This window comes from Sus scrofa, chromosome 10 (assembly GCF_054392235.1).
Source record: "Sus scrofa isolate SSC_HxYL_T2T_F1_AM1 chromosome 10, Sscrofa_HxYL_maternal_Yorkshire_Landrace_v2.0, whole genome shotgun sequence".
NCBI classification, from domain to species: Eukaryota; Metazoa; Chordata; class Mammalia; order Artiodactyla; family Suidae; genus Sus; species Sus scrofa.
In genome coordinates this window covers 89,164,071-89,178,954 of record NC_139392.1, presented here as the reverse complement: position 1 = coordinate 89,178,954, position 14,884 = coordinate 89,164,071, and the positions used below count along the sequence as shown (strand labels likewise).

General features: G+C 36.4%; 1 long non-coding RNA gene across 2 annotated transcripts in view; it reads right to left on the bottom strand.

The window, feature by feature from the left end:
- Positions 1-14,884, bottom strand: part of LOC110255714 (uncharacterized) — a 754,959-nt gene that overhangs the window by 425,756 nt on the left and 314,319 nt on the right. The window lies entirely within an intron of this gene.

The following is a 14,884-nucleotide window of genomic DNA, read 5'->3' as shown; positions in this document are numbered from 1 at the left end:
AAGAAATAGAAGTATAATAAATTAAATTTGCTTGCGTGCTCAACTGAGATTTCAGAGCTTTGAATGTACGGCCACATCTAAGGAAATCTGTGCCTCATGGCAACTCACTTATCTCTGCCTCAGCTTACTCATGTTAACCTAGGGGCTGCCTAAACCATATAGTTTCTTCCACCTCAAAAAAAAATCCACCTTTTCTGTAAAACTATCCATTTCTTAGCTTCACATCATGAATGATCATGTCCTAGATCACATCACATAATTTCAATTCAAGCCTAGGACAAAGAAACAAGCTAAATTAAAACAGCTGGTGATCCAATTAATCTAGTATTAACATTAATATCTCCAGATTCACGCTGCTAAGTCTGTCATTAGATTTGAAAGTGGGAAAAAAAAAAAAAAAAAAAAAACCTCTGAGTCAATTTAGTAAATGGAGTGGATACAGCGTTACAACCAAATAAAACCTTACTCTCTCTGAGATCAAATGCATTGCTTTATCCGAGTATAGCCCCTAGTAGGGACATCAGCCAAATGTTATTTTGAAGAGATCTCCTCAGGCATATGAAGGAGAAATTCCAGGAGTTTCTATTGATTAACCTAATAAAATACAACTTGCTTGTGTTTTTATGAACCTGACCACTCGTCATCATACAAGATGACTTTGATTCACAGCGGCTAGCAACAGGAGATACATTTTCTGATACAACATAAGGAAACCATCTTTGGTTCTCTCTTGGGCTTCAGATTCTTAAGAACACAGAGGTACAGAGAAAAGACGTCTGGAAGAAGACTGGGTCAGAACAGTCTTTCTGTTCACACATGTTTCCCTCTTGCATTTATGCTTCTTTTTAGTGTTACCACAGAGAAAAAACAATAATAATAATGAGCATTATTCCACTGAGGGTTTTTTTGTTTTGTTTTATTACGCTCATTTTCATGTGTGTAATGTTGAAATGTGCTCTAAGCACATTAAATCTTAAATCCTTATCTAAGAGATTAAGATTGGCATAATATATTGACTGAAATAGGCCTGCATTACCTAAAATAGCTACTATGCATTCCAGCAAAGTCAACAGTTTTGAGCTAAAACAAATTACATGACCCCATTACCTTAAAAAGGCAACTGGAAAAACAACCTATGGCCTAGAATATGCTTGATGCTGAAATAATTCAAAGGGGATAAAAATAACAGAATATGTATAGGACTCATGAGAGTCTTTAATTTAAATTAACGTGTATTTCTCCTACCAAAAAATTGATACTTAGTGTCAAGGGGATTTATTTACTCAACCTTAGCTATTAATTATTCATTAACATTCAAACATTTCTACCAAACAGCAAAATTGAGTAGTTGAAATTCCTGAATCCAATATTAAAAAATACCTATTACATACATGAAACAATGTATATAAATCTGACACAGGCATACATACAGGCTGTAAAAAGCTTTTCTCAGTACATATGGGCAGGGATATTGTCAGAGTTAAGAATCCCTTTAAAAACTGGAGTGTCACAGGCAAAACAAAGAAACTATACCTACTGCAGTCCCTTCCTGCAGAATTCAGTGTCTGTCTCTACAAAGAGAGGTAAGGCTGCGCACTGTAATATGCTCACATAACAAATAATTCTGGCTATAAAAATCCACAAAAATCCATGTGATTGGGCAAACTGGTCAGAGATTTCTAAAATGAAGTATCAAGGCAGAGGGAAGGATTAGGAGTTTGGGATTAGCAGATAGATACAAGCTAGTATTTATAGGATGGATAAACAGCAAGGTCCTACTGTCGAGCTCAGGGAACTATATTCAATATCCTGTGATAAACTATAATGGAAAAGAATATGAAAAGTAATATGTATCTATCTACATCTATATCTATATCTGTATCTGTATCTGTCACTTTACCATGCAGCAGAAATTAACATAACATTGTAAATCAACCATACTTAATAAAATAAAAATAAAATGAAATGAAGTATCACGGTGAAAGTGAATCAGGAGATGGATGACAATGACCATAGAGCTGACTCCCTGGTGGCACTGACGGACATTACTCACCCACAGGCTGTGTCCTGTACACATTTACCATCTCAGAACTACCACGCAGCTTCCTCTCTTTACATCTGACTCTTACTATTCATGTCCACTCAAGAGGAATACATACTGAACTGAACTGAGTGATTCTTTGTTAAGCAACGAAATGATCCTGATAGGAAGCAGGATAGGGAGCCCTGTGCAAGCTCTTGTCCCAAACCAGGAAGGACAGCTTTCTGCGGTAAAGTCCTTCCGATTTGCTCTTGAGTGGACACCATTTGTAGTAAGTAGAAAGCAGAGGAAGGACCTTTAAGAAAGCTAAATATTTCTTGTTTAGTAAGACACCAATAAGTATCAAAAAAAGTAAAACACTGAGCAGTAGTTGCATAAATATGCCCGTTTGAAATACATAAAACCAACAGAAACAGATAAAATAACTGGAATAATTTAAGTAGTTTCCCTTGGGTAGCATTAAATCGAGAATGAATCAGAAACAGGAAATAAATTTGCATTTCATATTACAAACGCTTGATTTTATAAACAACATGATTGCTTTATTTGGATAAAAATTTTGTAAAAATCAGCAAATCAAAAAACAGAAAAAGGCAACATTTTGCAGGTAGCAGCCATGATTTATTTATCTAGACTAGACTGACTACTCTTCATATTAAATTCGGAGTCCAATACTTCAGTAAGACAATGAAACAGCAGTTGGCAAACAATGACCTGTGCATCAAATCCCGCCTACCACCTGCTTCTGTATGACGCTCAAGACAAGAATGGTTGCTACATTTTTAAATGATTGAAAAAAATCAAAAGAATAGTATTTCACAAGATGCAAAAATTATACAGAATTCAGTTTTCAGTGTCCATCAATAAAGTTTGATTAGAACAGAGTCACAGGTGTTTATTTCTGTATTGTATATGGCTGTGTTAGCACAAAAATGGCAGAGTTGGGTAGCTGCAACCCTACCATCTGCAAAGCCTAAAGTATTTCCTATTTGGCCCTGTAGAGAAAAAGTTTGTCAACTTGTGTGTACTAACTTAAACAGTTTTCACCAAAGCAAAGCCTAGAACATTTCGTATTTGGCCCTGTAGAGAAAAAGTTTGTCAACTTGTGTGTACTAAATTAAATAGTTTTCACCAAAACTCGTGTCCACCTGGATCTCGTGAGTGTGACTTTATTCTGAAACAGGGTCTTTGCAGACATAATCAAGTTAAGAGGATATTATACCAGGGTATCTGCAATATGGCTGATAGCCTTCTCAGAACAGGGAAATCTGGACACAGAGACACAGACACACAGCAGAGGACATCATGTGAAGATGAGGCAGAGATTCAGTGATGAGCCTACAAGCCAAGGAAGGCCAAGGATTTCCATCAGCCACCAGAAGCTGGGATAGAAGAATGGAACAGATTCTCCTTAGAGACTCTGCAAGAAACCAACCCCGCCAACACCATACCTAATCTCTAGCTTCTAGAACTGAGAGAGAATACATTTCTGTTGTTTGAGGCTACCCAGCTTGTGGTATTTTTTTTTTTCTTAGCAACCTTAGAAAATGAATGCACCCTGGAATAGAGACCAGCAGTAATCAGTCCACATGATATGACCAGGATGAAGTTTATACGACAGTATCCCCAACATAATTACATGAGCTCTTATAAAAAATTATAAGCAGTTCTATCTTGAGTAATGTTTTGTACACAATAGCCTCTAAGGTCCTCATCATGCTTTGATAAAATCTCCCTTATGTAATAAATAGCATGCAGGACCATGACAAAACAAGGGGCAAGCAGGCTGACTGAAGTAGGTATGGCAGAGATACTTAATATTGAAGATGACTTCGTGGAGTTACATGATGCAGCTTTGCAAAATGATGATAAACAAAAACAAAATCAGTGATGTCAATATCTGTGGGATTTTAAAAAGCAACAGAGAGCCCCAGGTTGGGGAACATGCTTATCAAACACAAGCTAGAGGGCAGACTGAAGCTGCCTAGCCTGAGTGATGCTACACTGGCAGGGGAGGTGGCCCAGCTGACCTGATCTGTCCTCTCTGGCTCCAATTTCTCATTTCTGGGCTCCCACCATCTGGCACAGAACAAGAGTTAATTTTCCTGCAGCACTTTCTACAGAAGGAGGGGAGGGGGAGTGTCAGCTGCATGAATGGCACAACCTTCTATTAAAACTCAACAAATACTGTGAGCTATATACTTAATTTCTGGATGCAATAAATAAACAAAAATGACAGGGTGATTTTTTATATTTCAATAGCAGCTACATGCCAAGGACCAGAGACTATGGTACTTTCACTCTTCTGGGTTTGAAGATGATTATGTACAGCCTTTAAAGTTAAGAAAAACTGAAAGCAATAGTCTTATAAATTCTTATTTTAAGATTTTTGAAATAGCACAACTGGTTAATTTTATTTGGGCAGTTTTTCTCTTGTGACAACCCATCCTCAATAAAACCATCCCCATAAAACATAAAAGTATAGAATTTTAGAGCCAAAAGTTCTCTATGTTAAGGTAACAAAATAAATTTGTTTTCCCTATAAAAGCTCTCCACTATCCTCAAACTCTCTGTCTACTTTTATCTATGGACAACAGAAATTGCCTTCTAATTTTTCTTCAATATTGTCATCTCATGAGGGTTTGAAACTATTCAAAAATCGAGTCTCCTGATTCTTTTAGTTAAATTAGAAACACTGCCTATTTTGCATAGGAAATGAAACTACAGGTTATTAAATGGGTACTTCTCAAATGATCCACATAGGCTGACAATAACCTATGAACAGAACCCACCCAATATATTCTAAGTAAATAGTAAAAGGATTTACTTCAGGAGATACAAAGATACATGAGGGTTAGAAGCTGTTTAAACATCGAGTCTCCTTATTGCTTCTAATGACTTCAGCGTCGCCTAGAAAATTGGTTCCCACAGTTCTAGTTCACTAATGAAGTCATACAAACCATGAGGAAGGTGGCACTGTTGACCCTTCTGTTGCCGTATGCCAAATTTTAAAGGTAACCTGATAACAGTTTTGGATACAGAAACAAAGCCTGCCTATGTGTAACCACATAACCAGGGGAATGACAAACAAAGATGGTATAGAATAGGATTAGATAATTTCAGACAAGAGGAATGTAAAGTAATCCTTCTTGCCCTGTGTGTTGTATAAAAGCATGTTCATACCTTGCTGTTCCCCTTCTATCCTTTTCCACCTTTAAAAGCAAATAAAGAGCTGTGTTTTGTGACATGGAGTAAAACCACCTTAGGAGTGTTACTAATTCCCCCAATTTTCAAATACAATAAAATGTTCAAGAACTGCAGCCTGTGTTATAAAATTACACACCAACCCTTGGAAGAAGCATCTTGACATAAGATGCATTAAGAATGGCTCATTAAACATTTATTTACTCTTATTTGGATTCACAAACAGTTCAACTCATCCTAGTAGCCTTTCTCCTATTTGAAAAACCAAGGAAATAATATAAAATAAAGAGCCAAATTATAATCAATAGGTGGGAAATATTTTATGTGAGTGTTTTTTCTTAAAAATAATTAAAATGTATTTCAGAGTTCATATAGACATAGTTAGATATCAAAATATTAATTATTTTTTAACTCCATGAATATATGTATCAACTTACTTTCAAAAGTCTGAACATACATTTCAGATATTCTTTAAGAATAAAAAATAGCTTTATGAAGACTGTAAAGAAAAGTTAAGCATTTCTCTATCTCAAGATAAACTGCAGCCCGAGTTGAAATGAAACAACTTCAGCCATCTCAATATATTGACAGCATTTTGCAGTCGGCATCATTGTTCCTGTCCACGGCTACTCAGTTTGTTGCTCAGAGCATGGATAAATCCATCGAACTGGAGAAATGGTCCATGTGTGGGTTTTACCACTGGCCAATGAATCATTTCCACAAAAATGAGAAAAGGGAGAAGAGGGAATCCTTTCTGGATTAAAAGAGAATTAAGAAATATAACAAGAGGCAATGTATAGACCTTAACTGGAGCCAATAGGGAATAAAACAGCTCTACCTCCATTTGGGAAATAATTGGTACATTTTAAGATGGACTTGATATTAAATGATTTTAAAGACTAATAAAAAAGGTAAAGTGGTTACTACAGAATCTAAACTCCAAATGAGTGCATTCATCTTTGTATAACCAGGTGTTTTGCTCAGCACTGGGGAAATAGAAGGAAAAACAAAAGAGAAGTAAACTGTATTACAAATAAAATTGGTTCAAGGGAGGTTTAAAACAAGAAAGTCTAGAAAATACTATAGAGGATATAAGTGTAGAAAATAATTTAAGCCTTATCCTTGGTTAAAGTTACTGCTTTTTTGTTGTGGACAGAGAAAAAATCAGCAACAATCATTACATGAAATACCTTTGATCTTATTAAAACATCAAGCATTGTTACTAGAGATGAATTTAGAGTATTTAGATTAGGATTTGAAGGCTACCTTTTCTAGTAATTTGCTTGTAAACTCTCTTTCCTCATCTGCAAAATAGAGGCAATAATTATGTCGACATGGGCGTGCTATGAGAAATCGTAAGTTACCATGTTTCTATTGCTTTGTGACAAGCACCTTCTACCCATTTCACATGTAGTAATTCCTATGATCACAACAAAAAGCCTATGCAGGAGGTGCAGCTATCGCTCATGCACAGAAGACAAAACTGAGGCTCAAAGATTCTACAACTTACCCAAATAACCCAGCTTGTGAGTCGTAAGCCAGGTTAGAAATCAGTGTGGTTCTGAGACTTGCACTTTCACCATGAAACGACATGGGAAAGCACTGGGCACATAGTAGGTTTACGAAACTGCTGTTTCTATCACCAATACATGTTCCCAAATCAAGTATCAATTATTTTAAGATGACCATATTTTACACAATACCTTCAAATGTTACAAAAATAACATATATATGAAAATACTTGCCATCTATAAAGTGGCACGTACATATATAGATTATTAATATCAGGGCTAATAATTGAAAGTGACCTTATCTTGGAATGATGGGTCACATGTAGGAAGTCAAGAGATCTTGCAATAAATCCATCCATCTATAAATAATGGACTATTTTCATAACACACATCAGTTATGGTTCACTCTAAATCTACAGTCTCAAAGGATACATTTTGTCTTAGGGGGACGTGTGTGGGGAGGTTTCCTGTGTAAATCTTGTTGAAAATAGTAAATGTTTCCCTGAGGACCGATCAAGTATGATAAATCTCAAGTTGTTCCTCATAAAGCAAGAGAGTAAGCAGCAAATTGTTTAAAAGTTGTTTTAAGATCATGCTTTCTTACAGAGCTGGTACTTCCCACAGGAACGGTGGCACCACAATTGGATATAATTTGAGTTATTTTTATAGGTTGTGATAGATCTGTCTTTATCAAAAATTCCCATCCAAACCAGATTAATCTTTGGAAGAAAATGGAGACTGTAGATAGCTATTATAGGAATTCTATGAAATCAAGACATATTAGTCATAGAATATCTCAGTGTCTTTGGGAAAACAAAGTTTGCCTAAAGCAACATACCATGAATCAACCAAGTATTTACTGAACTCCTAATATATGTTTAACTTGTACAAGAATACAAGGAAGACTTTTGACTTTTGCCTATAATATGAGGATTAAAAATCAAATAATCACAGACTGTTAGAAGGTATTACCCAAGGAATCCATGGTCATACCATCTTGAATGCATGTTTACTCGTTACAGTACAATTAGATCCCTGAACCTGTTTACTCATTTTTGCATCTCTGGTGTTAGCATCAAGTTCCACACGCAATAGGGACCATGTTTTACAAATGTTTTTAAAAACTCTTGAATCAATAAATAGGTGTAAGTGTGTGTACATGTATGTATGCCTAATTCACGAACATTTGGGAAAATAAATGAGATGGCAATGAAAATGATACATGAGGATTTGGGAGTGTGATCAGAGAAAAAGGACTTTTCTGTAGGAATGGGGAAAGGCATGATTCATTGCTCCCTTTGTGTCCTCTATCTCCTAGTGAATATGATTAAGCCACAATTTAGCCTCAGATATAGTTGAGGCATTCTGGATCCAGTTTTTTGAGTGTGATCTCTTGAGATAAAGACCTATGGACACTAAAGGAGACCAATACAAAAATGAAAAGACAACCCAGAGAATGGAAGCAAATCTTTGCAAATGATGGAATTGAAGGACTTAATCTCCAAAATATAAAAAGAGCTCATACAAATCAATTAAAAAAATAAACAACCCAATCAAAAAATGTACAGAAGGCCTAAACAGACATTTTCCTAGAGAAGACATATGGATAGCTAGTAGGTACATGGAAAAATGCTCAAATCACTAATTACTGGAGAAATTAAAATAAAAAATTCAATGAGGTACACCTTACACTGGTCAGAATGGCCATCATTAACAAGTCAACAAATAGCAAATGCGGGAGAGCGTATGGAGAAAAGGGGACCTTCCTACACTGTTGGTGGGAATGCACATTGGTACAACCACTATGGAAAACAGCATTGAGGTACCTCAGAAAACTAAATATAGAACTACCATATGACCCAGCAATCCCACTCCTGGCATATATTCAGATAAAACTTTCATTGAAAAAGATACATGCACTCCTATATTCACTGAGGCACTATTAACAATAGCCAAGACATGGAAACAACCTAAGTGCCTGTCAACAGATGAACGGATTAAGAAGATGTGGTACATATATACACTGGAATACTACTCAGCCATAAAAAAGAACAAAATTATGCCATTTGCAGCAACCTGGATTCAACTAGATATTCTGCTACTAAGTGAAGTCAGTCAGAAAGAGAAAGCCAAATACCATATGATATCACTTCTATGTGTAATATAAAATATGACACAAATGATCCTCTCTACAGACATAAACAGACTCATGAACAAGGAGAACAGACTTGTGATTGTCAAGGGGAAGGGGAGAAGAAGTGGGATTGACAGTGAGTTTGGGGTTGGTAGATGCAAACTATGACATCTAGAATGGATGAGCGACGAGGTCCTACTGTATAGCACAGGAAACTATATTCTACCTCTTGCGGTAGAACATGATTGAAGATAGTATGAGAAAAAGAATGTGTGTGTGTGTGTGAGAGAGAGAGAGAGAGAGAGAGAGAGAGAGAGAGAGAGAGAGACTGGGTCACTATGCCGTATAGCAGAAATCAACACAACACTGCAAATCAACTATAACTTAAAAAAATAAAGGCTTATGGACTAAAAAGACAGGTTATCTTCTCTACATACTCAACACATAAAGGTGAGAATGGGACAGACCAGTGTAAGAGACATTTCTAACCAAAACAGGGAAGAACTAGAGGAAGACTGCCATCAGTAGTCCATAACAATTCTGAAATCTTGCTGGATAAATGTTGTCAGGTCTTCCAGTATAAGGAGTACCAGGAATGTTCCTTGCTTAGGAACTGGTTCTGTTCATTGGTGGGGTTGGCATCCCAGTCCATTTTTTTTTTTTTTTTTTTTTACTGGTCCCTTGGGAGTGCTTCGCTCATGGCTTTCAGGAGTGCTTGGCTTCATCCTCTGAATTCTGAACTCCAGTCTCTGAGTATACATATGGAAAATAGGTTCTCTAAACATCTGAGAAATACTTAGGAAAAGTACAGTTTGAGCTTTGAACAACATGGTTTTAAACTGAGCAGGGCCACTCACAACTGAATTTCTTTCACTAAATATGTATTGCAGAACTACATGACCTATGGACATAAATCCATGGATGTAGAACAGAGAATATGAAGGACCAAAGTATAAAGCTACATGTGAGTTTTCAACTGCACAGAGGCTTGGTGACCATGCCCCCTGCATTGTTCAAGGTTCCATTGCATTTTTTGGTGCCTTTTGATCACCTTAACCCATTTCGCCTACTCCCAACTTCTGCTTCTGGCAACCACCTTTCTGTTCTCTAAAAAAAAAAAAAAAAACTAAAGACATATAACGCAAATAGTACTTGGTTATGTTTTTCAATGTGTTCTGGGTGTGACTGTCATTGAGGGCTGGCCAATACCCATGAGTACGTAGGAAAAAAACAGCATCATCTCCCGATGTATAAAGGTGGAGCACATCCCCTAACAGTTAGTCTATCAGTTTTAAGAGCTAAATTTTTCCTAAGAGTGCTGATGTGGAGCTTAAACGTGAAGCCATGGTGATGGGAACATTTCCCTGTTACATGGATGTTAGCATTGTGATAATTTGATTAGGAAATCAGTCTTAAAGTGCATACTTTGCTTTGCTTTATCTAGAAATTGATATGTGTCCATCTTTATTTTCTGCAAAATACTAAATGACTATTTACACAGAGCTTCTCTGTTGTACAGTCCCTTGTTTCCTTAGATGCCCACTTTTGAGAAAAGACGTATTTGAGTTTTCAGATATAAAAATGAAGTGGTGGTGGAGCACAGAATCAAGGCCTCTTTCTGTTCATTGGGTTGGTGCCTGTCTCCACCACTTAGTAGCTGTGTGATCTTTGACAAGCTACCCAACCTCCCCAAACCTCTCTTTCCTTATCTGTAACAGAAGAGTCAGCAGGAACAAACTCAACAGATGAAGGCACAGAATGGATTTTTGGATAGTGTTTGGTATATTGTAAGGGCTAAGAAGTTATTGTAAAGTTACCAACTAACTCCATAAGTATCCTGATTTTCAGAGGCAGTATCCTATGAAAATCTAGTATATGTTCCTATGTGTGAAATGGGATAGTTTACATTACTTGAGATTAAAAAAGAGAAGTTTCTTATTCAATCTCATGTTTAAGAACTTAGAAAACAGCATGATTTCTGGGGCCAGTATGGGAAAGCAAGATCCACTTGAGTCGGATGGAGGTCATCCTCCTTAAAGGAAATGGTCCCCAAATTGTCTACAATGGCACCACTGCACATTTCTTCTCTTACTGAGACAGTGAAGTCTGTGGGCGGGATGATGTCACATTTACCTTTCTATCCTACACTGAACCTACTCAACACTTTGTGTCAGGTAGACACCCGAATCCATCTAAGTTCTACTGCATTGTGGCCGCCTCTTAATAATCCTATATAATTTCTGAAGCAGTTGAAATTCCATGTCTTACACCATCACATCGCACCCTTTAAGGTGGCAGCTCTTAGTTTGGGAAGTACTTCTCTTCAGAACCAACTGTAATGTCTCAGGAGTGAACACAATATTTTACACAGAAATAACTATCGCTGTTGCTTTAGAACAGAGAAGAGTGAATGGAACACTCCTGACTGGGACATGGGATGTACTTTCCTTAGGTGGAGGCAGAAAAACTTAAATAATAGCATCCTACTAAATTAGAGCACACTCTGTATGTTAGTCGCTAGAGCTGTCATAATAAAGTACCATAGAGTGAGTGAGGGAAGTGATGATGAGATAGAAAAGGGAGAAAACAGATAACATACAGCTTCATCCTACGGTCACGCTGAAGCTACACCAGGTTCTGAAGCCGTGGAGGTGGGGCAACATGATGTGAGTCTCATCTTTAAAAATTATTATCTATTAAGAATCACTCGTGTTAATGACTCTGCTTCTCTGAGTGAAATTTTTACCCATGTTTCATGTCATTTTATTAGCCTATTCCTGAATCGAATTCAAATTGTGAAAATGATAAAATGACAAGAGTGACCAAGGACTATAGCAGCTACAGTCATAATGGAGAGGGAAATATTTCATGATCCTACGACAATCATGTGTGGATAAAAACATATCTAGCTGGATGAAATCAGAGGTCTAGTCAGTCAAAATAGCCATTACTCTTTTTCAAGACATTTTAAAAACACATTTTAGTCATAACTGGTCAGGAAACACATCCCACTATGATAATAACATAGTCATCTGGGTCATGGACATCCCATGTCAATATTCATAACATCATTAGCAGGTTATGCAAGTTAGCATAACAGAGTCCACAGGACACACAGGCCATTTGTTTAAATTTAAATTGATAAATCCTTATTGAATCACTTTGTGGTACAGCAGAAATTATCACAATATCTTAAATCAATAGCTTAATAAAACTTTAAAAATAAAAAAAAAAGCTTAATTCGTCCTTTGAGAACAAGTTGTATACCAGTTGAGATGGCCAGAACAGAGGTGTGACTTATTTATATGCACTGACTCATTGGATAATATTTTAAATACAGTATTTCACTCTGTTTACGTATCCGTATTCTGAGTTATATACCTGGAAAATACAGTTATCCAGGACAAGTAGTGGAAAAACTTCTCAACATATCCATTCCACTCAGAAACAGTATGTCTCACAGTGTGTTTGGAGGAAACTAACCCATGGGGTTCTTCCCAAGGAAGAATAGGAAGAATCCCTATTCCTAGCCAAGTAACTTCAGAAACCACTGTATAGTATATTCCCACACTTAGAGCTGCATAATAAACATCAGCTATGAGTAGTTCTGCATCCTGAAAGTCTAACTTTTTAAGATGTGTGTAGTTCTGTCACTGCATCTATGGACCTACAAATGAAAGCCAAATCTCAGTGTTTCATTGAGCTTACATTTTCCAGGCCAGTTAGATGGATAAATATAATTATAGCAATTGCCTATGTAGAGATACAGATATAAAAATAATGACTGGTTGTTTAACATACCTATCTATTTAATCTATCTACCTATCATTGATCTATCTTAAACTTCCAAGTACATTTTTCTTGGTATCTTTCCAGACATTCATGAATTGTTGTGATTATTACTCTACAGGGTGAATATTCTGTAGAAAGATATCACTTCCAGTGTTTCCTGTATCATCTGAGATGTCAAATCCAACATCTTTATTTGCATCAAAATGTCATCTCGTTAATTGTCAGTCCTGCAAATCAGCATTCAGATACCTGGATTACAGTCAGTGGATACCGAGTTTCCCTTTTCCTTGCATGATATATCATGATTTTTTTTTTTGCAACCAAATATAATCACAGATGTAGAATAAAACTGTGGTCCCTGGCTCTTTATTTTTTTCCCATCGCAACTGTTGCAAATATTCAACATCACAATTCATGCTATTAATTTCAGCTGATATTTTCAACTCTCTTAACCCTGCACTTACATCCGACAGCTGTAGAGGCTTTCAGCCATAATAAATCTCTGCCTGACTTCCCAAAGCAAACAGTGTTGAGGAGAGTGATCCCTCCAAAAACATTTTGTCAGCTCAAATCACCACCACAACATAAGTGATTCAGACAGTCTGAACTGACTCCAGGCTTCCCAACCTCCGGTCCTTATTTCCTATTTTTTTTTACTTATGACCTGTTCTTAATATTCCAAAGACTCTGAAAATGCTGTGTTCATTCCTCAAGACTGGATGAATGCCCATTTAACACACTTTTCTTCTCTCGCTCTGAGAAGATCCTGCCTTCTAACCTGCTTATTAGTCTGGGTCATCTGAAAACCCAGTTTATCCAGGTCTGCTAACCTTGGGAGAAAACAACAAAGAAAGACAGCGAGGGAAAAAAAAAGATGAGTGGTTAAACTGTAATGCTGTAAAATGAACATTTTGGTAGTAAATTTCTATTCTTGGGAAGTGAGTGAAACAAAGTGAATTTCCTCAACAGGCTTAAAATTAACTCTGGAGTTTGCGATGTCTACACAGCTGTATCCCTCTCAATTGGGCAGAGCATAAATATTGGGTTGCGTGAATAAATGAACTTCCTTGGAATTGAGTGTCAGAAACAGAAGCTGGGTTAAGCCATGTGAGCCTGGTAGAGAAATGTATATATAATCTAAAACCATGCATTTTGGATAGCAGGTAATGCAACAGTCAAGAGCACAGAGGCTTTGGGTCAGATTCATCTTCAAATCCTGGCTCTCACTATCAGCTAGACCATGAGCCATGGGCCCTGTTGCCTCATCTGTAAATTTGGGGTATTATTTCCTGCCTAATTACGTAAAACAGAATTTTCTTTTTATTACTGCTAACAGTGTCTGTATTTTAATTCAGACTAAGTTACTGACTTGGGATGAAGTGTTGCCCCAAAGCAACTGGAAAACATAATTTTCCAAATAATTCATCCACTGTGGTTTTTTTCCAGATTCATTAAGAAATAACTGAGGTATAACATTATTTTAGGTTAAGGTTTACTACATAATGAGCACATATTTATACACAGAGAGAGTGTGTTACCACAATAAATTTAGTTTACATCCATCACCTTATATAGTTATTTTTTTCTTATGATAAGAACTTTTAAGATCTACTATCTTTGAACAATTCTGGCTAAAAAAATGAGTATCCCTTATCCTCCCAATTATAGGCTGTGTTATAAAAACACATTTTGGTAATATTCATAATTTTATTTAAATCAAATTGCATAAGCATACCTATTATTTTTATTATTCCAACACCAAAATTGTTTCATTTATTAAATGCTGGTACATTAAAGATACAGTTTATTTAATTGTTAGACAAGCACAGCAAGGTACATATGATTATGCCTCTTTTATCAATAAAAATGTTAAATATTGGCCAACTTGAGAGCTATAAAAGAAAGAAAAGTGAGCTAGGTTTCATATCCAGATCCAATCAATGAATTTTTTTTTAAATGACTATTATTCAACATTAATTTTGAAACAAAACTGAAAAAATCACTTAAGGGTACAGGGAAGTACACAGAGTAATCAATGAGAATCTGGGCTCCTGAGCCTAAAACTCTTGGATTCTAATTGCCAATTCTGCTGCTTACTCACTTTGCTGGTGGACAGGTTATTTAATCCCTCTGGGCTTTAATTCTTTCAACTATACCTTAAAGATGATAAGAATATCTACTTCACAGGATTTTTATAGGTTT